General features: G+C 38.9%; 1 protein-coding gene across 2 annotated transcripts in view; it reads right to left on the reverse strand.

Moving 5' to 3' along the window:
- The window catches only part of glceb (glucuronic acid epimerase b), a 49,695-nt gene that overhangs the window by 17,804 nt on the left and 5,714 nt on the right, over positions 1–26,177 (reverse strand). For both annotated transcript variants that reach the window (XM_079605307.1, XM_079605308.1), the window contains one exon: positions 2,512–2,626. The gene's annotated coding sequence lies outside the window, so the exon portion shown is untranslated. The remainder of the gene's footprint in view (positions 1–2,511; positions 2,627–26,177) is intronic.

The following is a 26,177-nucleotide window of genomic DNA, read 5'->3' on the forward strand; positions in this document are numbered from 1 at the left end:
AACCAGGCTTTTCCCCTAAATAACTATTATTTCCATTTAATTTCCAGTTGCCATTTAAAAAAAACATAATTACAGCAGAAATACTGGAGGATATGTCTTACCTTATATGGGGGTTTAAGTAAGGCCCCGTTTACACCTGGTATTGAGATGTGTTCATCAGATCATAAGTAGACGAGGGAGACACATCCTCGTTTACACCTGGTGTTTTAATCCGTCTTTTTTGTCCCCTTTCAACCACTTCTGTCCTGATTTCTTCGAGGGTAGGGGTCTATGGGCGGGTAAATGTTTTTTTTTTTTTTTTTAAGAAATTAGCTCAACCAATTTACATATGAACGTGACCTGATCCGACAGAAAAACACCCAGAGCAGCAGTGTGGCAAGTGGGGAAGGGCAGAACCGTGAAAGAGTGGCGCGAGGCTGGTGGCCTGATTGATGATAAGTGCCACCTGCACGCTACACCAGTCTCGTATCTCTCACGGAGGAGCTTCAGGAGCATAAAAAGAGGAGTGATAACAGTAAAGGACGAGAGAGTAAAACTATTTTATGTTATGTTTTGTTTATGTGAGTGCGGCAGTCGTCCGTGAGGGGCTGCCGCTATTACTTTCGTTTTGTGCTTTAATTGTTCACCGTTTCCCGCATCCTTCTTCCCCTGGACAACTAACCTCAGCTTTCGTTTCTGCTCTGAAAACCCAGATATAGTCACGGCAAAGTTATTTTTCATTTTCTTCGCTTAAGGGTAAAACGAAGTTCGAAATACATGACCAGCTATATACTATAACTGCACATGCTTCTTTAAACAAATGCTAGCTATAAATACAACTGCTATGGACCAATGGTAGTACAAAGGTGTTTACCAGCCGTAACAAACTTTTCTGGGAAATTCGCTTAGGAAAGTGGTTTCGAACTCCCAAAACAAACTTTATTTTGGCCTGATTTTGTTCAAAATGACGTCACAGCAGTTTGTTCTTCGGTTTTGCTTGAAGTATATCAGGGCCTTCAGTGAGTGTTAAAAATCAGGAATGTTGAGAGAATAAAGTGTTTGTTACATTTTTTCGTTTTCAAATCAAACTTGCGTCTTCAGCCGACAAAGTTTAAATCCCGTCTGGCTAGTGCGCTTCTCATAATGTTAACACGTTAGATCAGTAGGCGGAGAGTAGGTCATCCACTTGTGATCTGATCATCCAAAACGCATAGTAAACAGGGCCTAAGTGTTGGAAAATAGTGGGCCTTCTAATAATTTTTTTTTAGAACCACATCTATACATCACTTTATGGGAAGAAAATTCTGTACATCGAAAAATCCATCTATTCTTGTTTGGGGGAACTAAAAAAACAGTGTTATTAAGGACATTTACAGGATGACAGCATTTTGGTATATTATGACCGCACATTATTTGGTATCTTTAAAAACAAATACCCTCACCAAATCAAATGCACTAGTCAATGGTTTTTAAACTAGTCTGTGTGATAAACCAGTGTTTCAAGGCATATCTCGTCTTGCAGTGGGTGAGCAGAGAAATTGCTTTGAAGGTAATGCCCCTCATCCAATTCATCAGCAGTTAGGGGATTAGAGCCGTTATATTACCAAAAAGCTTACGATCTTACGGCCAACGGAGGGATTAAACACTTCTCATAAAATGAAGACAGGAGAAGCAAACCATCTGACAGAGTCATTATGACCCCATACATAAACAGCACTAGCAAACAGACTGCAGTCACTTTTAGGGGTTGTTCAGACAGAATGTGTTTTTCCATTCCACTGCACTACTTTTCCATTGTTTTTAAATGTAAACGTGCTAGACGGGCGTCTTTAACCGTTGTACTCACATCTTGTGTCTTTTTGCAGCATCTCACAATAAACGACTACCAAGATTGCAGACTGTACACAGGCTAGATATAGCCTGCTTACATCTATTAGTACAGACACTTCGACCTCCAGTGATTTAATCACTGTTGGTGTGAACGAGACTTTGTGGGTAGAGAGGCTTACATTTACATCAGACCACACCACATTTACACACACTTAATTGTGTGTTGAACTGACTGAACTGAAGCTGCTTTGATACAATCTGTATTGTAAAAAGCGCTATATAAATAAAGGTGACTTGACTTAGGAGGTATAAAAGTCCTTTTCTCCACTGACTCCTTGCTAAATCCACTTCTGCTTCATTTGTGCAAAGTACCTTGTTAGCTTAGATCTGTAATATGTTAATTAAATGTGGAAAAAAATTATCAGTTTATCAAAGGAATTAAATACATTCAAATAAATGGACCCTAAACTAAAAAAACTATAATATATATATATATATTTTTTTTTTTTTTTTTTTTTACTAACCCCAGGCTATAGTGTACTGAAACTATATACTGATTTCAACCATTTCGTATGGCTCAACACTAGAGTGAATAACTGATCATAAGCAGTGTCTAACAAAAGTGAATGGATAGCACAATAGTGATTTAGCCAGTTGCTAACTTCAGGTTTGTAAATGGCAATACTGTTTCTTGTTTCTTACCCAGCTCCGATCATCAGTGAACGTCTGACTGTGCCGTCATTGTGCTCTATTCCACAGCTAGGATACTCTGCTCCGGTTCATTTAGGGATCTGCTTCACAGAACAGTTTGTCATACCTGAAACAGATGAAATAGAAACAGAAATAATGTGTTAAGAAATAAGAAAATCTTTACAGAATAATTTGACCTTTTACTCAAGAAACTCGTAGCCTAATCCACGAACATTCCTGCAAGCAGGACACAGTTTCTTCTGATCATACTCTTGATCAAGGATCAAAGATCAAGGACATAAGACTATGATCAGAAGACACTGTGTCCTGCTTGCAGGAATGTTACAGCTGTGTACTGATTGGGACATTTTTACACAGTCCTGTGGTGATGATTTGGATTCACTGGTGGATGTAACATGCTCATTTGTTGCTTTTTGCAGGGATATGAAAATTCCCTGTAAACGTGTTAAATTACATTCTAATAACAAACCTGGGTTACAAAACTATGGGTTACTAAATCTATTAAGTCCTGCTTACAAAAAGGAAAGAAAGAAAAAAAACAATCGCCTTTAAACAGGGAGCAGCCTCTGATTGCATATGGCTACAAAATAGTTGTCAGCAGCCATGTCACCCTGTAGCCCAAGACTGGTTGCCCACTGAAGCCAAGCAGGGCTGAGCCTGGTTAGTAGCGTTATTGCGAGACCTCCTGGGAAAACCAGGTTGCTGCTGGTTGAGGTGTTAGTGAGTTAAGAAGGGGACGCTCACCCTGTGGTCTGTGTGGGTCCTAACGCCCCAGTAAAGTGATCGGGACACTATAGGGGCTTTCGCGCCGGAGGAGCCTTTTCATAGTTCCTAGAACTATTGGCGGAAGTACCTGGATTTTGGCGCGTTCGCACCGCAGGTACTAGGAACTATTTTAGTTCTAGGAACTCTTTTCAAGGAATTAATTTAGCTCCTACTTTAGTGTAGGGTATAAACCAGCACTAACAGGAACTATCCGTGAGGATAGTGTACGCTGATTGGCCGAACGCACGAGAAACACCAGCACCCGGCATTTTTAAAAAGGCTGTGTAAACACACAAATTATTATAGCCTATATATTTACTCCACAAACGAACTCTACGAACATTGAAAACAGTGATAAATATCCTCTTAACCTTTATGCTGAGGAGAAAATCCAAAGTAACTTTGAGGGGAACGGATCAGTAAATGTGTACAAAAGCCCTGGGTCCTGATAATATCTGCGGCCGGTTACTTAAATCATGTTCAAAAGTCCTGTAATTCATGATATTATATATACTGTGGTTGTATTTCTGTCCGGTCACTTTAACTTCAGTTTTAATGAAGATTTTTGAGAAACTGGTCAGGTCTGAGATCTTGAGGCAGACTGAACATGCACTGGACCCCTTGCAGTTTACATAAAAGCCACAGAGGAGTGGAAGATGCAGTAACATTGCTTAATTTGATTCTTAGACATTTGGATGGAAATGGGACACATGCCAGACTTCTATTTATAGAATTTTCATCTGCTTTAAATACAATCCAACCCCACATTTTAACCAGAAGGCTCTTACAACAGTTTGAGTCAAGTAATAATCTGGTGGGTTGGATTCTTGACTTTTTAACCAATAGGACACAGAGAGTGAGGGTCAATGGTATTTTGTCTGACTGAAAGCTCTTCTACAGGGTCTCCTCAAGAGTGTGTGTTGTCACCTTTAATATTTATTCTCTACACAAATATGTGTCAGAGCAGTTATGACAATGGAACCATCATAAAATATGCAGATGATTTGGTTATTGTTAGACTGCTTCCGGAGAATGAGATCAGCCACTGCCCAGTTATTGATGATTTTGTACACTGGTGTGAGGAATCGTACCTCCAGCTTAATATTTCAAAAACTAAAGATATGGTCATTGATTTTAGTAGGAACAATTGCATGAATGAAGCAACTTTAATGAAAGGTCAGACCATTGAGTACGTGCAAACCTTGGGACTATTATTGATGCAAAATTTAACTTTGAAGCTAATAGTGCAGCCGTGTGCAAAAAGGGTCACCAGCACTTAAATTGTTTAAGGAGGAAACTATCACGCTTTCATATTGACCAAATGATAAAGAACATGTTTTATCATGCTTTTATTTAATCAGTTTTGTCCCTTTCCTTGGTGGTATGGTTTGGTCATACGAAGAAATTCCTTAAACGGTCAATGATAAATGGACTGCATATATATAGCGCTTTCACAGACCCAATGGCCACCAAAGCGCTTTACATTTTGACTCACATTCACCCATTCATACACCGACGGCGGTGTCAGCCATGCAAGGCGCCATCCAGCTCGTCGGGAGCAGCTGGGGTTAGGTGTCTTGCTCAAGGACACCTCGACACTTGGTCAAGTGGAACCGGGGATTGAACCACCAACCTTCTGGTTTGTAGACAACCTACATGATGAACCACTGAGCCACTGCCGCCCCTTAAACCACAGTTATATGGTCTAGTCGATTGGTTGGTGAGTCACAGTTGTATCTATCATCCCTGTATACTAGACAGTTACAGACGATGGCTACTTCTATTTTAAACAATGTCTCCCATCCTTTGCACAGCGAGTTTCAGCCTCTTCCCTCTGGATGGAGGTTTTTGGTCCCAAGGTGCAGAAAAAAGAGGTATGAAAACAGCTTGGTTTCTGCCATTTTAACCTTGTTGAATAAGTGGTAGGGGTGTTATGTGTGTGTATATATTTGTATATCTATATAGGTATAGCCTACATGTATATGGCCATACATGTACTATATTTCATGATACGTCTTGAGTACATGTATCATGTTATCGTTATTTTGTTGTAATATGATTTTTATGTGTTTTTGAAAATTGTGTGTCAAGAATGGATGCTATTATTATATAATTTTACTGCAAAACAAATTTACATGCGGGTACAAATAAAGCACCCTAACCTACAGTAACTTAACGAAGGAGCTCACTAAAACATTTTCTGCAACCTGAAGTTATCGCTGTGTGCTTATCTCTTCTGAGGTGGTGGCCAATTTCAGATATCATCTATTAACACCAGCTAAGCCTGTTTATTGGTTGTCCGTTTACGTCGATGGCATATCCACTTCCTGGGATAAACATCTGATTGCAAACAGCTTTAACTGCTTCCACAGGAGGACAAGTTATTCAACCCACAGATTAAATGTACTAACAAATATCATCTGGTGGTGTTGGTGGTTGTTTTAGTTCACTGTTCTGTAAAAAAAAAAAAAAAAAAAAATGGCAAAGCTAATGTTGTTGTAGGATGTTAAGAGGAGATCAACTCCAAGCTAATTGGCCAGTTATCCATAAATGAAATCTGTTGTGAGTGAAAATGAAACTGGCACAGCACATTTGGCCTAGGCGTTAAGTACACTTTCACGTCAAGGAACACTGAGTTACAGTCTTTAAATAGACCATAAATGATGGAGAAGAAACAAATACATATTAGTAATTGCATTCATGATGAATTTACAGGCTTGTCGACAGCCTGGTCGTTAATGTAGTGACGATCCATCAACCACAGTGAGTGGTGACTGACTGTAACTCTTCACCCCACAATTAATCTCCGCCATAACAGTTTTCCGGCACCCGAGGAGAGGCTTGTTAAATTAAAAACTGCAGTAAATCACACCGTAAAGTAGGTATTGATCATTTTTTATAAAATGGGAATATTGACGAAGCACTTAAATCAGATATTTTCTAGCTTATAACATTCTGTTGGATACAAGGCTCATTGGCAGGGCTCCCATCCGTCACAATGTAACAATGTTATGGAATATAAAAAAAAAATAGATATACCAGGAATGATTAGACATGATGTAGATAATTCATGACGATTCAGCCAAGTAGGGTTTTAAAAGGCATGGTAAAATGTATTTAATGCTTCTCATTGCACATCACAGATGCTGATCTTAAGGTTGTCTGTCTTGGAGTCACAGCAGCAAAATCTCAGCACATCAGTGCTAGTTAACACCTCATTTACGTGCGGCTGTCTGCTGGGCATTGTCGACGGTTACTATTAAAAGCCTCGTCTTTCATGCCTGCTTTCTCACCTAAAAATCACAGAAGCTGAAAGATGAAATCCCAGCAATTTAGAAATTCCTTCAGGTCATACTTTGATGGACTAGAAGGGAGGAGGGCTACGAACAAAAGAAGCGTGACATCACGTATCAATGAAAACCTTGAGCTAAGCTCAATGTGCCAGGTCACTTCTAGCTAATGATAGTAATCTCTTAAATATGATGCATTGTCTAATATGTGAAATGATCATTCTTTTGAGCATGATCTTTTCAATTAATCAGTTTATCCCATTCACAAATTCAGTCTGAAAAATCAGTTAATGAATCAAACATCACTTATAGACATGCCAAGGAAAGGCTAGTGCAAATATCATAAGTCTTCAGCAAATAACAACTTCAATTTCATCCTGTTTCTCATACAAAACTATCAGATGACTATCAGATGACATATGAGTTTGGAATGAAACGAGGGTGAGTAAAAGACAAAATTATTTAGCACATATTTAATTAGCTCAATAGTAGGATTCAACTAGCCTACCCTTTCAAGTCAGCACAAACAAGAAATTGTGAATGCCGTTTCCTTCCCTGTTGTGGCGCATCTGAGTGAAACCACTCAAACAAGAAAAAAACGTAGGGTGGGATTTTGTCCATCAGGAATCAATGGAATTGTCATATTTTCATTTTTATGATCGTTTCATGTGAGAGACCGGTTGTTGGAGGGGAGTGATTGAATTTTGTCGAGCTATTGGACAACTGTTATGACCAGCCCTCCCGCCAATCTACAAGTCATAAATTGCAATATTCCATAACAAAGAAGATTGTCAATTTCATTGTGACATTATTTAGTTCACCCAAAGATGAAAATTCTGATATTATTCACACTCAAGTCGTTCAAAACTGTAAGACTTTCGTTCATCTTTGCAACACAAATTAAGTTATTTTTAAAATCTCATATTTTTTGTCCCTCCTCTGAAAATCCAAGCAAACAAAACTTAGGTTTGCAGTACACACATAGACAATTGTTTTTGGGTTACCTATTCATTTTAACAGGTCAAACTTTCTCCATTGTTTCATCTACACACACAAACTTGTTATTCATTCATGTTTGTCGAGATATGAAGGGGAAAAAACATATCCAAAGTGAATGCATGATGCATTTAAATACAGGTTGTCAACCCTGTCCATGTGGTGCGTTTTCCATACACCAAATAAGGACGTACTTTAGCTAAAAGCCCTAGAGGGTTAGTTACTGTTCAGAGCACATGCCATATGCTTGAAAAAAAGAGAGAGAGAAAAAGAGAGAGAGAGAGAGAGATGCACTCATTTACGTGGTAGCTCCCTCAGGTCACGTCTATCCCTAGAATGAACTGAGGTTCTTCTAAATCCAGCCACCATCACACGTCTGCACGCACAGATACACACTCTTATGAACAAAAGGCAATTAAAAAGCTAACTGAAATTAGTCTGAGACAAATCTCAAAAGAAGAGAGTGGAGTTTAAAAGACTACGAGAGGAGGAGATTTTGAAGAGTTGAGATGTTGAGGGCGGGGGAAAACAAGAGTTTGAGGTTGAAGAGTTTATTCTGAAGAATACACAACAAGCTTCTTCAATTCTCCTTTTGTAGACAGGAAAAACTATCATCATCATTAGAGGTGGGCGATATGACCAAAATCTTACATCACAACATGAGAAATTGTATTTTACGATATATATCACGATACAGTTACTTTTGCTTTAAATAAGGTTTTGTAATATAATACAAAACATAATTGTATAATGTAATTAAATGGAAAAAAAAACCACTGCAAATCTTCACTGTGTAAATTATACAATTATTCTTATTAAAGTTACAAAAGTGATTCTGTAAAGAGCAGTGACAGATTTTCTCTTTTTGTTGTTTGATTAATATTAATAATGACAGTAGGTAAATTGGATGCTGCCCTTTTAAGACCGACTGCACGGATCCGATACTTGTGCACTTTCTTTCTCAACTGTTTACGTTTACTTAAGACATAAACTACTGTTTACTTGCAAAGAATGGTCACTTTGACACATAACTAGCCTATGTGCATTTAATAGTTCAAGCTCAAAGCACTCAGTTCAGCTCTCACGCGCTTTAGAAGCAGCTTCATGTTCGGCATGCGCATATAGCGAAACAAGTTGTCTTTCGTTGCTTACTGCACTTCAACGGCTTGTTTTTAAACCGCAATACTTGAAATGCATGCAAAGATGAGCTTTCATGACAGCTTAGCACAGCAACGTCATGTTAGCGTGACCACGATAGAGACCATAGTCCAAAATCTCTACCGGTTGACAAATTTATTTTAATCATGTCTACCGGTATATCAGCAAGTCATAACCCCTACTTCCAGCTGCAATGTATGGTACATTTCCCAAACATACCAATAGAGACTCAATCAATTGCTCTCATAGAGGGGGTAGACAAGTATTGAATATGAAAACAAAAAACACCTACACACGTCTTCTCTATAAAAGCAACTATGGTGTTCTTGAGAACAAGGACATATCCAGGAGTCCTTGTCAAGTACGTTCACAATGTGCAGAAGTGTGGAATCCATTAAGAGCGAGAGTAACGAGAGTCAGCACATGGCCACATTCGGAGGAAATCATCTCACACTTCATCTCCCCAGCTCTGTCTGCGTAGACTGTGTTCGAGAGTAATGGAGGTTTCAGCTTCAGATGATAGAAAGAATAAAAGCGGGGAAGGTGGGAGTGCGGTATAAAAGAAGCTGAAAGAGGAGCGGAGGATAAAATATGGCCAGTTATCAGATGTGCACTTGAAAGCACCCCATTCTTAACTTACTGCAGGCTGGCAGATTCAGAGCCTGTGAGAATGGATTGGACAAGAACATCTTAATATCTGATTCGGAGGAACCTGGAAGCGGTCAGCCTTTTGTTCAAATAGAAAAAGAGAATAAACACTTTCAAAAACAGTCAGAAACCGACCCCTCCTTGAAGATTGCCCAGCTTCCCTTTACTTCGTCTTGCCCCATGTATACCACGGACAACATTAAAAACATTAAGAGAGCCAAAACAACAGCAACAAAAGCAACATCAAGTGTCTCAAAAAGGAGAAAGACCTCTTTGTTTGACCCTGTGGACACATACCAGAGCCCCAGCACTTTTTTGTGGCCCTATAAATGGCCCGTGTGATCCGACAGCCCCTCCTCCAGTCAGGCCCTCTCGCAGTGGAAATGCGACCCTCACCGTCACAGTGGATTATGGGAACAAAGAGAAGCTGGGAGTTTGAGTGTCGCAGTAGGGGAGATGTGTGGGGCCTGTCATAGTCTCTCAGGGATATGGTGCTCATCTGTAAAATTCCAATGGCTCTTGAAGAGGCTTTGCATACATTCTCCCGTTATCTCTGCACTGCCTCCTGGGATTCTTAGTCTCATCTCATCGTCTTTCTCAGGGTCCAAAATTAACTTTTTGCCACACATGCTAACAGCGGGTAACTGGCTCTCTTATCAGCTTTGAAAATGTAGTTTACATTGATTTAATTAACAATACACACTACTGTTCAAACGTGTGGGGTCCAGAATTAATGTTTTAAAAAAAACGTAGGCCTGCTGTCAATAAGATTTTTTAAATATTTTATTCAGCAAGGATGCATTACATGAAACATTTCTTTCTGGTCACTTTTGATCAATGTTACACAATATTTATATTTCAAATAAATACTGTTCTTTTGAACTTTCTATTTAAAGAATCCTGAAATGCATCACGGTTTCCACAAAAATAAGAAGCATCACAAGCATTTTCAACTGTGGTTGGTTGGAAATGTTTCTTGAGCACCAAATCAGCATTTAGAATGATTTCTGAAGGATCATGTCATGTGACACTGTCATGCATGTCATGCTGAAAATTCAGCTTTACCATCACAGGAATAAATTAGATTTTCAAATATATTTTAATAGAAAAACATTTATTATATCTAAAAATATTTTACAATATTGCAATTTTACTATATGTTTGATCAAATAAATGCAGCTTTTGTGAGCATATATTAATATTACTGACTATAATTTTGGTAGTGTATGCACAAAAAAAAAACAGCAAAGTCAATAAGTAATTAATGTAATAATGTAGAAAACATAAATCAAAGAAAAACACACTGAAGTTTAACATTTATAAAAGGGGATGTACAAGATCAATGAATGTCAAATTGTCAGTGGCAGTGCAGCACAGAGCAAGTGACGTCTACTGAGTGGCAAAAACACTGAGTGGCAGCATTGGTTTTCAGAGTGAATGGCACGAAAAACATACAAAACATCTAAAATGGGAAAAAGCTTTGAGATTGACTGTACAAATGGATTTGACAATAAATCTGAGGTATATTTTCGCAGACTGTCGAAAGCTACAGAAAGCTGAAATTCTCGGAAACAACTGGACTCATGGATTTGCAGTTATCATTTTATGTCAATATCTTGAATTTTGGAGTAAAATCAACCTTATAGATTGCATTGTTATATTTTGTATTGACAACTCAATTCAATATTTTTATTTTGCATAATTGGATGTTTTTAAATAAACACTGAAAAAAAATATACAAGTTTTAGGGCTGGACGATATGACGAAATGCAATTCAAGTCAATTCATACACTGTTGACGGGTTCTCTCACTCCATATCGTTCTTTTGTAGCAAAGGATCTGGGTTTTATTCTGGATAGTGGGCTAAAGCTGAACAAACAAATCAATGCTGTTGGCAGTTCCAGCTTTTACCACCTCAGAAGATTAGCGAAAGTTAAACCCTTCCTAAGAGTTTTGAGATTGTAATTCATGGTTTTATTTCATCACGGCTTGATTACAGCAATTCGCTGTGCCATCATGGGCTGCCTGTCTCATCTATTCATAGAATTCAACTGGTCCAAAACGCTGCTGCCCATTTGCTCACGGGCAGTCGCAAACGGGACCATATTACACCTTTTTTACGTTCATTGCACTACCTATTCATTATCAGGTTGAATTCAAAATGTTGCTGTTAGTATACAAAGCGTCAAACAATCTCGCTCCTCTGACAGTACCTTTCAGAGTTGTTTACTGAACACCATCAAGTCAGATTGCACAGATCACAGACCAGTCATCTACTACCCAGATCCAGACTACAATGCAGGGGTGACAGAGCCTTTGCAGTAGTTGGCCCCAAGTTATGGAACAAACTGCCACTTTCTATCAGAACAGCGACTAGTGTCTGAGTTTGAAAGTCTTTTGATAACCCATTTGTTTAGCACTTTGGTCAACCAAGGTTGTTTTAAATGTGCTTTATAAATAAATTAAACTTGAAACTTGCGAGTGTTAATTTTGGACTCTGGTCTTACTCGCCATCTCTCCATAAATGGAGAAGGGAGATCCTCACTCTGGATCGAAGGCCTGCGACACTTTAGCAGCTGCTTCATAAGTGCTTCCCTGCCGAGTGTCTCAAAGATATCTCATGATTTTCAGCAACTCCCTCTCACAACCTCCCCCTCTCATTCATCCATCATTCTCGCCTTCTGCAGATTTTGTGGTAGATGTTTTAACTTGGTTTCTCAGAACTGTGATCTCTCTTTCCACTCATCATCAAATCTCAGAGCCCTGCGAGAGTTAGGCATGGTAAATTAGGCAGCTTCAAGTGAGAAGAAGTGTGGCAGAAGGCAATGGAAATGTATTTTCCCTTTTGTTTCTTGACATCTCGCACTGTCACAATCAAGTTCAGCTGAAGTACAAATCAATTCAAAGCAGAGTCATTCCATATTACAAGAGACCTTTTCCGCAGCACCACTGTGAACTGAAGACCCAAGGCATTCTCCTGAAAGCTCTTGCCATGAAAAATAACACCCTTGAAGGAAACTCTCTTGGAGTGCTCAAGTGCAGACATGGCTCAAAAGGAAGCTTAAAGGCTACTCACACCAAAAGCAAAAGTGGATTGCTGACAAGTGACAACTCATTATAGTAACACCATCTACACAGAGTGCCAGGGCTCCAGACTTAACTTTTTTTATTACTAGGAGCACTATAGCCCATTACAGAAAATGTATAGGGGCACACCTTAAATCAACCTGCAACAAAATTATTCACATTTAGAGCTTTGAAGAGCTGGAAAAAGTTGTGTGTAACACTTGAGTTGAAAGTTATTGAAAAGTGCTTGAATTTCACTTGAATTGTCAAAAAGGTTGTACGAACCCTGAATTAAATGTACCAATGGTTACAGTTAGCGTTACTACATTAAATCCATGATGAATGTTGGTGATTTGTGGACTGGAAAGTCCTCAATAACTTGTTCATTCATGGCAAAACATTTCTCCTGGTTTCCACATCAGTGCTGTTTGGATCTGATGTGGTTTATAAAAAAGAATTCTGCACTGAATTTGAATGCTTATCACTAGATTTCACAGCAATATTCTTAATTCTGCTGTGAATTCAAATGCTTTCTCACTGGATCTCCCAGTGCTATGTAGTAACAGTGTCGTGTGATAAAAGATCGGCCCACGAGTGAGCGCAATATCCTATAGTCATGTGTTGTACTGAGTGAACCGACTGAATGGGAACAATGAAGTATATGAGTGAGTCATTGAATCATTCATTCAAACCAATTTTTTTTATTTTTATAATTCATTCAGATTCATTAAACATTTTAAATAGAATGTGTCAATTATCATTTTGTCAGAACCTCTAGTAAATTACATGTTATAGAATCTCTATTTGAAAAAAGAATTTTGATTCTCAATTGTTCCAAAATTGTGCAGCTCTACATCAGATTCACCAAAGCTCCCAAGCCCGTCAAATTAAAAAAGCACACGTCCCTTACACATTAAACAGTAGCACTGAGGCTGAGATTTCAAAGTTCTGGTTTAAAGGGAGGCTGTTTCATCCTCCTCATAAACCATAGACGTGGGATCGCACAAATAAAGCAAACAGACGTTCGGTCAGACGGCCGTGGGCTCGTGCCTGGCTGCCGGGATATGTGTGCGATTATTCACTGATGACGAGTTCAGATGGGCTAATTCTTCAGTGACAGCGACGAACAGGCCCACTCGCAACCCACCAGCCCAGGCAGAGTGTTACTCATGGCAGCCTTCTGCCGATTACAGAAATACGAAACCCGAAAACACACAAAGGCACCGGAGCATCTCGTGACCTCCGACCCTAGTGTCAGTCCTAAGAGCGGAAGTAGGCTACATCTTCCTGCTGTCAACAAAGAGATAAGCGGCGCATTCTCTGCACCTTGTTTGCTTATGAAAGGAACTTGCATGGAATATTTATCAGCTGATGCTTGAAATCAAAAGCCTTTGAGCGAAGAGTGCTTCAAAAAGCCAGGGCCATATCACAGCATCTCTGTAAGGGTGATATGAGGGCAAAGACAAAATGCACTGCAGCGGGAAAGGGCTTCTGAGGAGCAGACAGGAAGAGGATTATTCATCCATATCTGAACTTTGCATAAGCGCCAGGCATTATTTACTAATCAAAGGCTTGGTATTCATATCAGGATTTATAATTCATACTCCATGAGAAGAGACTGTCACAGTGGGGGGGGGGGGGGGGGGGTGAGAGAGAGAGAGAGAGAGAGAGAGAGAGAAAGAGAGAGAGAGAGAGAGAGAGGAGAGAGAGAGAGATAGATAGAGAGAGAGAGAGAGAGAGAGAGAGAGAGAGAGAGAGAAGAGAGAGAGAGAGAGAGAGAGAGAGAGAGAGAGAGAAGCAGTTTCATAGATATAGATGATGATGATCTTCAGCGAGCATCTGGAATCAAGTCTTCCCATCAGTCTCTCCTGAGGTCTTTTCAGTGCAGCAAATGGATGTTACCAAGCCCGGGGCTGACACCACACAAATCAAATGCTTGAAACAAAACCCCAAAAGCACAGAAGAACTGTCGAAAATTCCTATTCTTGTCATTGTGACAAAGCTTCTCAGCACAGAGGCTGCAAACGACAGCTGGAAGTCTTCTAGCATGTCTGTACTGTTTGTCAGTTTCTTAATGCTGTTTCTATGCAAAAGGAACACAGAAGTCATGGTTTGGTACATACCTCGCCGGTTTTGGGGACACAGGTGATTTCCTTGCATTTAGTTTGATACACACACAGCAGAAATGTTAGGCTGCTGTTCCTTTAAGACATTTCGCATATATCCAAAATACTGATACTGTTACATATGCGTTTGTCTTTCTCAACTGTATAAATTATGGCATAACGGATTACTCGGATACTCGAGACAGGCATGTTGACATTTTTTGTGTGAATTTGTCCGTTCTAGCTCAAGACTTGACAGCTGTCTGAGATGTGCGTGCGCTTCGGATGAGCACACACGCACGCACGCACGCACATTTTTTTGATTATCGCTGTTGCAATGCATTATTGGGAAGCCAGCATGTGCATCATTCGAAAGAAACATACATTAGCGGAACTGTCTGTTTTATGCTTTTTTATTTTCAACAAACCATATTATCAGATCTGAGATGGATCGCGGTGCATGTGTACCGAACCGTGGGTGGAGAACGCTACGGTTCGATTTTTTTTTACAGAGAACCGTTACACCCTAGCGGCCTAGTCCATATACTGTGACGGTTCGGGACACCACTATTTACAATCTAATCCAACATCAACAGTACCAGTACTTTGATCAATACTAAAACCTAAAATTACACAATGTCAACTTTAAAATATAAACTAGATTAGTAAACAAGCTAGAAATTCAGAAGAAAAAACATAAATAGGGGTTTTAGTAAGTCCCTTTGTTTATATGATATGTCTTTGTTAAGTCTATAACAAATAATAATATAAAATACCTAAATAAAATAACAAAAAAAGAGGTTGGTCATATAGAAATAAATGTAGCGTCCTACAATCATGTGCGTAAATTAATTTGATTAAATATAATCGGCTTATTTTACATTTTAGACCAACACTGATAACAATAAAAAAAGTCACATTTATAGGGCAATACTGGTAAATTCCTATACAGAAAACCAATAAAAGGCAAATGAAAGAAGGTGGAAAGGAGCCATGCAGTTATAACTGCACATTAATATGAGGTTAGCAAGAATTCACACATTCAGAGACAAAAATGCACAATGTCAAGTATAATATTTTATAATAGGTTCACTGCGTTTTATTAATTTTCTCCTTCCTTCTATGGACATTTAAATCATCTTAAATTAATCCCAGAGGTGAGATGAATGTGTCACTAAAATCATCCCCAATTCTCATCATAAAGCCAATAAAATCCAGAGGAAAAAAATTAATGGCAACTCAGACTTTTTTTAACCGATGTAGAATCAGGAAAGAGTTCAGACACAGACGTTCAGAGGACCGCCACGGCTTGATTAGCCAAGCTTATCTAACAGCGACAAAAAGAAAAACTACTGAACAAAGAAAGTCCTTTCTGATGGATAAGATGAAGCGCGTGACAGAGGGTGACATTTAGGAATTAACTTTAATCCCAAAGCAGAGACTTGCAACACTATAGCCTAGACATTTCAGAGCGTTCCCAGTGTTTTCAGAGCTTACTCAAACAACCATTATGACTAGTCAGAACCACTCAGAGACATTCATTAGAGACGACAAACTAGCAAACAAAACAGAATTAAACAGTGCTGACACATCAGAGTCTATATAAAGTCTTTGGTATGCGTTCAGACAGCAGCATATGGCAAGTTCTCACAGGGCGAACATGAGTGACTGTGACAGAAACCATAAGCACAAATGCAAAAACATCAACGCATGGAGGAGGCTAAATCTGCATTATACTTAGTTCCATCTCATCAAACTCTCCCAAAAACACTCCCTACATGAAATGTATATAAATATTCACTTTATTCAGGTTTTCTTTCTGCAAGCTTGATTAGTGTTTCAGATTTTTATTTTTTTATACTTCCCATGCCGACATTTTCAAAGACAAAAAAAAAAAAAAAAAAGTGAAATATAAAATAGGCTATTTATTATTTAAAACATTTAATATTTAATATATAAAATAATTTATTTGTAATTTGCAATAACAACAGGCTATTTCACACTCATAAATGAAACTGCATGCCGGCTTTAAATTTATGAACTATACTTTAATGGAAAACTACGTCATGTGGTGCCAAAAAAAAAAAAAAACCTATTTACTCATACAAATCACAGTGAGTTGGGCTACAGCTCTGTCAACTGGGGCCAGTTGCATAAACAGACTGTCCTTAGAACTAGTCTGACCAACTAGCAATTAGCCAAGGGGCAAGCAGTCTTACAATATCAAATTAGACCAATCTACATTTTTTATATAAAAAGTCTAACAAAAACAAATTTTGATGACTAACTTGTAAGACTAGTCTTGAAAGTTTTTGCAACCGGCCCCTGATATGAAAGTTGATATTAGTTTTGATATTAACAAGGAGATGCTACAAAACATTCATGAATATTCATAAAACAGAATGCAGATTTCTTCTTTCTGTTGGTCTCTGCAGCTATGAGCTAAAGGTGATCCAAGGAAGCCGCTTGACTTCTCAACCATACTCGTCTTCTAAACCTTCTGATAAAGGTCCCCCACCCCACCCCCCATTGCTGAGCTCCCAACCTGGCATCATGGCAGTCAACAGGGAGAAAAATCCTCTTACTGAGCATGCGAACAACTCTGTTCCCTAGTGAGAGAGCCCACATGGGCTCCCCAGCCCCCACTCTTCAAACAGGCTGAAATATTCCACAGGCCTGCAGGGAGAGAGACAACTAACAAGGTGCAATGGGTTTCTGAGAGCGTGTGTGTGCCTGCAGTACAGCACTATGAGGAGCAAAGTGAAGAATTTTTAGTGCATGACTGAAATACCGTGGGTCATTTTAAGGTGAAAATGTGCTTTAACCCCTCTGAACATGGAATAAACTGGCACGGTACAAAATTCAAAACTCACTCTTAAACTGCAAATTAGAAAGACAGGGCCAATAAAACGCATTGATTATTAAAGGGCACCTATTATGGAATTTTGAAATTTACCTTTCATGTAGTGTGTAACATAGATCTAAGTGAACAAAAACATCCTGCAAAGTTTGAAATATGAAAGTGCACCGTATATAAAGTTATTGTCTTTCAAAAGTAAGCGTCGACTCTGAGTCATTTTTATGAATCGTTAGAAGACCGAAGCTTTTTCTCTGACTAGATGACGTCAACTTGTCAAGTTATTTGAATACGATACGCCCACTTATTGCGCTCCAAGGCCAGGGAAAACATCAGGGCGACGAGACGCTGAGTTCTGAAGTGCGACTCAAAAGCAAACTTTTTTCATCTGCCCAAGGAGGAGCATTTGAAGACTAAGTGGCTACAATTCATATATACAACTATACCACAGAAGTATAGTCCGAGCCTTGTGCTTTGCTCGCGCCATTTTCAAGACAATTGCTTTACCAACTTAAATGCACTCAAACTTGGATTCGCGAGCCGACTGATATTAAAGGAAGGTTCAGTTCCAAGTGTATTTGCATCAGCTTCCTCCTCCGTATCACAACCTGTAAGTGTTATTAATAATTTTTTGCTTTTATATTTTATGTAGCATGCTTAATAATTATTTTGTTTGTTGTGTAAGCACCGTTTAGCTTCTAGGTCTTCAATGACAAATTTATTGAGATAGCCTATGTGAAGTGTTTGTCGTTGTTTTCGGAGTTGTCTTAAAGAATAGAGTAATACCTCGTAGTAACGTAACTACATTTTATTTTTTTTATTTTTGTAAAAACGTTATGTTTATGCATCGGGCTAACGCAAACAAAGACTGATTGTGCTTTTACAATATGAACTCTGGGCTATGCTCGCTAACATAACATTACATGCTTTATCTTATTTTTCGTTTTTTACTACAAACTACAAAGCAGTGGACAATAATAATTATTATAACACAATTTAATTGATAAAAGCATCATTGTACTCCGTGTTAAACAATAAGTATTATCTCTGTAAACACTGCTGGGTCATCTGACCAATCAACGCAGATTAGCGTCGCGCAAAGGAGGGGTTTGGAAAATGAGTCGTTGAACGATTCATTTGGGAGTCGGTGAGCAAATCAGGTAAAAATAAATGCATATTATAAGACAACAAAAGTGTTTTTTGTCATTGCATGCATGTAAAACTGTTGTTGGGGACTCCCTAAACAACATTAGGAACATTTTAAATGTCATAATAGGTGCCCTTTAAAACAATTCTGACATGACGAAATCTAATCCTGAAAAATCTCAGCTGTATTTTAAGGGCACTTAACGGGAGAGCACAGCAAAGTAATCATCCACCAATATGAGTCATATCATCCTGCGTCCACAGAGAGCTTTTTCAGATTTCGGAGCGTTCTTTGATGTACACTGCTGGAACTGAATCTAAACTTCCTGTGGAAATGACATGTTTCAGTCAGAGGGCTTTCAGGGCACTCACCACATTAACAGGTTTCTAAGCTGTTGCTCCTCTTCAAAGCGAGCACAAAAACGTATTTGCAAGGTTTACGATTTCCATGCCCGTGTATACGAGTGTTTCTCTGCAAAATATCTGAAGACAGGATGCACAGCAGGGTTTATTTCAAGGCTGTCTGCTTGGAAAATACTTCCTGGTGAAAACTCTCAGTTTTCTCAACAACTGTTTCTTGCCAAAGAAAAAGACAACAGGCTTATTTTGAAAGCAATCATCAAATAGAGACAATTCCGTTTCCGATCATTATCACAGCTGGTAACTTTGCAAACTTGTTTGAGAGTTGGTTTTTTTAGAAAGAGGTGATATTGGATGTTTTCCCACAAAGCCTTATAAATAATCAAACTCAGTGCAGTTCCTTTAAATTAACCAAAAAGTGAACAAAATGAAAAAGGTTTTTTATTACACTCGCACTGTTCCACACCTTGCCTCAAATCTAATTTTGTTCACTTGCTATGACAGGGCATCAGTTTATTTTTCTTTCATGTTTTTTGGTGGATTATGATGATGATTACTTTTATTTTGTATTATATAGGCTATTTGAGTTCAATAAGGATATAATTTTTTTTAATTAATGTAAATAGTTCATCAGCACCCTAAATAATGATCACCAGCACATGAGCCCATCTCTTATTGTTGTTTGGCATCAATAAAATAATCTTTATTTTTTTATTTTATTTTTTTAAACCTATAAGATCAAATGAAAGCATTAAAATAGAACACACTATACTTTAATGTAGAGGCCAATTCAATCTTGTTTGATTAAAATAAGTGGCTTAACTCTTTGGTTTTGCATTCAGAAAGCATGTTAGAAGCGAACCACACTTTCGCTTCACTTACAGCTAACCATACTCAGACCACTGCTTGAAATTGTCAGTTTGGATCATTTTTGTTTTTGTTTGAAGCATTCAAGTGAGTAAAAGTTAATATGAACTGCTCTTAGGGATACAACAAACCGACGCCAAAGAACTACACTGATAAAAGCCGACTGTGGCGTTGTCTCGCGTCAGAGCAAAAAAGTTGAGCTTGCACACACCGCACAGACTACAGCCGATGGCCAACAAGCATGTACATTCTGCGCCTGTGCGAGAGGACATAACTCTCCCATACCAGCAGGTGGCAGTAGTCTGTATTCAGCATTCAAAAAGAGAAAACGGAAGAGCTAGGCTGCGTTCCAGTCCACTTTTAGATACGCACTTATGAACTTCCCTAAGCACTTCCCCTCTGGGGAATCCCTGCCGCCATTTTGAAGTGCGTTCCACGGACAGATGCTCGTTCCCTTGATTTTGACGAGGGAGCAAGTCAACTTCATATGTACACTTCAGGCAGCTCCATATACCACAATGCAACACGATTGTGACGTCACCGCAGATCTCGTCTAATCACCACCACCACCACAAACAACTCTATAGGTGTGCTTGGGTTGTTTGTATCATTTGGATGCTGCATTAAACAAATTCTTAAAGGGGAATAAAAAAAAAAAATAATAAATAAAAAATCAACTCCACAGCTGATTCCAAGTGATCAAGGGCTTAGGGCATGCCAATGCAGCCCATTGCAGTTTCCGCCAGTAGTGGGCACTCGTGCAACGTAAGCAATGACGTACATCTGAGTGAACGAGACGGAGGAAAGTTAGCGAGTAAAGGGCATGCCCTGCATGAAACGCAGCCCTAGAACTGTGGATATACAAAGCAAGCAGCGCTTGCTTTTACCATTGTTTACACCAGTCTCGTTCATTACAGATGGATTCGTGTAGCTTCGACATCTTGATTCCAAAAAGCCACATTATTAAAATCGCTTTTCAAATGAGATGAAATGACAAGAATGAAAATGTTTGTACTCTGTTCTCTCTTTACTCCGTCGTTTATTTGCTTTCGTCAGTTCCGTTTTTTTCTTGTGCGCTGATTGGTTAAGGTGAACAACAGCCAATCAGAGTGATCGCTCTCACTGACAATCTCCACTGGCGATTCATCCGACTATAGCCAGCGGTGCAGAACACTGGTGCTTTCACATCTGTAGTTCGGTTCATTTGTTCTGGACCAAGGGCGAAAAATAATACTTTGTAGCATTTCAGGCATTTTGGTTCCTTTTCACGCCACACTGATTGCTCTGGTCCGAATCAGATGATGAGTTGATGAAATGAACCAAAATGCAGTCACGTGACAACATCCATATCACTCGTTGGCCAGATGTGTCTTGAACGTATTTCCATAACTGCACTTCGATTGGTCAGAATTAACGTGCGGGGAAATTCCAACAGAACTCTTGGAAGTAAACAAAGAGGAGGAAAATCCGGCAGACAACGCGCCGCTTTTTACTTTGGAGAGACGACTGCGTGGGCTGAATGTATCCCTGGTCATAGTTTATTATATAGTTCTACGCCACTTTAGGCAAACAATAACATTTGAGAATGAAGCGAGGATGCGGCTTGAAAATAATGTTTTAATGCACTCACGCAAGTCACTTCAGGAGGAGACGTGCATTAATGTTGCTAAACAGGGAGTTCTTTGGCAGTTGGGTCTGTTCGAGGTCGGATCACGTTCTCACCACAAACGAACCGCTCCAGAGTTCGTTTGGTCAGCTTTTGGTGCGCACCCGAGTGCGATTGCTGCATTCACACTTGCCCAAACGGACCGCACCAAGGGGGACAACGAACTCTAGTGCGATTCAACTGAACTAAATGAGGCAGGTGTGAAAGCACCTTAAGCGGCCTGGCATTGCCCAACGCCCTTTAGACCCCTACAGCTAACTGTTCCTCTTCTCTGCAACAGACCGAAGGCTTGCAAGCAGGCCAATACATTGACCTCATGAAACAGGACTTTCTTTTAAGCAGGCAGCAGGCTCAGGGATCCATTTAAGCATAGCTTCAAAATGCTGGCTAAATGTGCTTTTCAAGAACTCTCCTATAGGTTTCACTAAAGAAGGCCTGATAAATAGTGGTTCTCTTGACCTCAAAGCACTCCATCTGTCAAAGAAGACAAAGCAGCACAAAGGGGGACGCTTAAAAAAAGAGCTATTATGCATGCAGAGAGATGGGCAAATAAGTGCAGACGATTGAGCTGTGCACTTTGAAGGGATTTTTTCCGAAAGCCCCTGTGAAGCACTGTAAAAAAAGCATTTCTTCTCCCATGTGGAAAAAGTGTGTTTAACTGCCAAACTTTATAAATAGAAGTTTAGAAACAAGGACACCTGAATTCATATGAAAGCATTATCAATTAGCATAAGACAGTCTTATTGCAGACACTGAGGAACTCAGGAAATGATAAATCGATTTTTGAGATCAATAGCTTTATTCTGCTAAATGTGATCTTATGCCTATACAATGCACTAATATCTTGGATAATGTCAGGATAATGTCATCAGTTCTTGTAGACTTTTAGGTGCCATTTTTTAAGTTGCCAAGAACAGAATTGCTTGATATAGGCGTAGTTGTGGTTGAATAGTTTGCTTGTTAAATTTTTTTATTTATTTTTTATTATTTTATTATAGAAACTAAACTCTTTAACTGACTCTCTAAATGAACTGGTTCAAGAGGTGTTTGTGAGACCTAAACAGTATGGAGCTACTTCATCTACTTTCTGCATCCCTTCAATAACACTATAAGACTTCAAAGCTTTCCTCCAGTACTCTTTAATGCCGTAGTCTGTTAATTATATGGCTAGAACTATAAAAGGACAAATAAGTCATCCAGAGGATAGATAATTTAGGAAGGAAGGGAGTTTTCTTGCTACTGTCACTGGGGATTTAAAGCATTGATCTTTCTAAATCTGCTTTCAGAAAACATGCATTGTGAAAGATGCAATAACAAAATTGAATTGACAATGCCTAGCAGTGTCTGGACAGAACTGTCCTTTTCAAAAATGCAGCCTTTTCAGTCAAAACAGGCCAACGACATCAAATCTAGCACATCAAAATTGCATTACAGATTTGTGAAACTTTCTTTGTATTATCTGAAATCAAAGGGTTCATGCTTGTCATAGACACCGAAGCTCTCATGTGACAAGCCTTTGATGGATTTTAAGAAGCTTCAAGATAATCACCAGCACAATATTTACTGAACATCAAGGCAAAGCTCTACAGTTGCACCTTGTCTTTCATAGACATTCACATTCTTATTCTCTTCATACCTGCAAACTATTGAGAGGCGACATGGCGTGAAAGTAGATCCTTGTAGGAGGTCCGAGGACAACATATCTTGAGTGAAAATTGGAAAATTACATGAAAAAGTACAATGTTTTCTAAAGAAAAGAAAAACCCTCTTCAAATCTTCAGGACTCTTTTAAGTGATTTATCTTGGTTTCAAAACAGCAAATTTTGTAACAGCAACAGCTGTGCAGGAGTGTGACCAACTCAACCGTCAGTGATGCCTCGACTAGCTCGATCAGGCATACGCTATTGAAAACTCACTGGAGCTCTAGGGCTGGGCAATAACGGCGATATTATCGTATCGACGATGTCTTCCAAATATCGCGATGCCGATTATAACAGACAGTTTACCAGAAGATTATCGACAATAAAATAAAAAATAAAACTAGGAAGTTGCAAAATATATTAGGGCTGTAAACGATAGTGCTGTGTTGAAAAAATCGATTCACCAATTCTGAATCGATTTTCATTATAATTTCTAAAGATCGATCCGTAACTCGATCGATTTAATAACAGGACTACATTTTCCCCATAAACACACCGAGACATGGCGACCGGCGGCGCTGCTAATGCGGTTTCTCTGAATCCACTTGTTGACAAGAGAAGAGGAAAGAGCCGTTCATAGCGCGTTTTTTGCGCGTGCAAATTCGTTTTCCTGGCGTGCCTCTGTTCATGGTTGCATAGCAACGACAGACGCAAAGGGAAAGCACGCGCTTGTGGAGAGGAGAAAGCGGTGCAAACTGCGCTCTCCATGATGACGAGGAAGTATCATCAAATAATTAATTGATTTCTAGCCCTTGCATTAGCTTTACTACTAGATATATTCATTGAGATGAGAAATAAAAAGCCGCCCTGTACAGCGATGATCAGCTGTTCGGCCGAGCTTTCCATGTTGTTACGGAAAGGCCGCTGTTTTTTGTCACATGACCTGTTGAGATGCATTGAAGTGCATCTCACTGAATTTGCACGCGCATAAAACGCGATATGTGAACGGCCCCTAAAGTGGTATCGTGTGCGGTTGTATCTAGTTTAAAAGGCCTTCTAAATATGAACGCAGTTTTGGATTAAATAAAAGGACAGTCAAGTCAAATAAAACACGTTTTATCTCCTGTTTAGTTGGTAACACTACATTAAGATACCATTCATTAAACTAATGCGGCATTAGTAATGCCTTATCTAACATCTAACACATTGAGTGAACAATACATTTTACAACATTAATGTATGTTTGTGAATGTTATTTAATACAAACACTTGATTGCTCATGAACAGTTAAAACTTTTGATTTTAAAAATATAGGCCTAAGATTGGATCAGATCAAATCGAATCGAATAATGATAATCGATTCAAGATCTTGAGAATCGGAATCGAATCGATTCTTGAAATTTGAATCGATACCCAGCACTAGTAAACGATGAATCGTGATTAATTGAATCCAAAATAAAAGTTTGTGTTTACATAAAAAAATGTGTGTGTATTGTGTATAATTATTTATACATGCATGTATATATTTGAGAAATATTTGCATTTATATACTGCATATATATTTTTATATGATTTATATTATATGTAATTAGAACTATTTTATATATAAATAACAAATTTTTCTTAAATATATACATGCGTGTGTATTTATATATACAAAATAATTATACACAATACACACACATATATTATATAAACACAAACTTTTATTTTGGATTCGATTAATCACGATTATTCGTTTACAGCCCTAAATTAGGCTATATAGATTAATCTAGGGCTAGAACGATGCGTCGGCGTAATCGATGGCGTAGATTTACGTGGAACTCGTCGATTCGTCAAACTGTTTATGTTCCGCAATGATGGCGGCTCACGGGCATGCTAAAAATCATCCGTTATGATTATGTAAGGTTTATACCGTATAAAAGGTGCATTTCTCTCTAAAGGCGTATGTAGAGTCAGCATCATCAACGCCATCTTTGCAGCCAACGCTGACTCAGAAAACACTAGATTAATAAACAATTAAAATGTCTCCTTGCTATTTTTTCAGACACATTCATAATCATTACTTTTGCCAGTGCTTTGAATTAAATTAATATAAACGTGCGATTAGTCGACTAATTGCAATCGAGGATTTATAAAAATCCAGTATTCGAATTTACTCGAGGAATCGCGAATGCCCTAATATTTTTTTACATTCCCAGCCATATGGAGCACTAAAGAGAGTGAAAAATTAGAAGCTTGGGAAGGGTCCAGGCCCTTGCATCTGATCTCAGCTGGGTGGTGGAGCAGAGCAGGTGGGGTGTGACATGTCCAACAGTCATGTCAATAGCTTGACAGCTTATTGGACAGCAGGAAACATAGCAGGCCAATGAAAAATCCTCAATCAAAACCCAGTGTGTGCAGTCTGATCACTTCCATAACTCTGACAACGTCACAAAGCTGGCACGCACTTATAAAGTCTGGCTTGTGGCTGCTTTTGCCAAATAAAAATTGCTAGACTGGACCCCCCGACACCCACTCCGTTTGCTTTGTTCTTTCAGCAGCTAAAACAATAGATAAGAGAAAGAACAACACCAGCTGTATTGTTATTAAAATACTGTTTTTCTTGATGAGTAGACAGGGCCCAAATTCTGTTGCATGGCTGGTGGGACTTGAACTATTGAGGTCAGGACAGTCTGGCATTACTAAAATATGAATGGGTGCGTTTGTGAAGCGAACTGGGCTGGAAGTGCCCCGAGTGACACAGCGAGGGGCTCAACTGCCGGGATAAACAAACCCCCTCTAATGATCCACATAGACCATGAATGACACTTACATACTGTATGTAATGTAGCACAAAAGATGAGATGTCTACAGTCCCTCTGCGAGTTCAGCTCACAACACAAACTTTGTTATTATTTATTTAGGCTACAAAGCAGAAAACCAAAAGAAAAACTTGCAGAGCATGTTTATTTTAAAATAAACAAAGAAAAAAGGACTTTTCCTACACTTGAGCAGCAATTTAGTCTGGAATCTAACAACCAATTTGTGGTCTACAGAAGACAGCATTTCAAAGAGAAGCAAAAAACAAGGCAGCATTGCACTAAAACGGCT

This window comes from Phoxinus phoxinus, assembly GCF_949152265.1.
Source record: "Phoxinus phoxinus genome assembly, chromosome: 2".
NCBI lineage: Eukaryota > Metazoa > Chordata > Actinopteri > Cypriniformes > Leuciscidae > Phoxinus > Phoxinus phoxinus.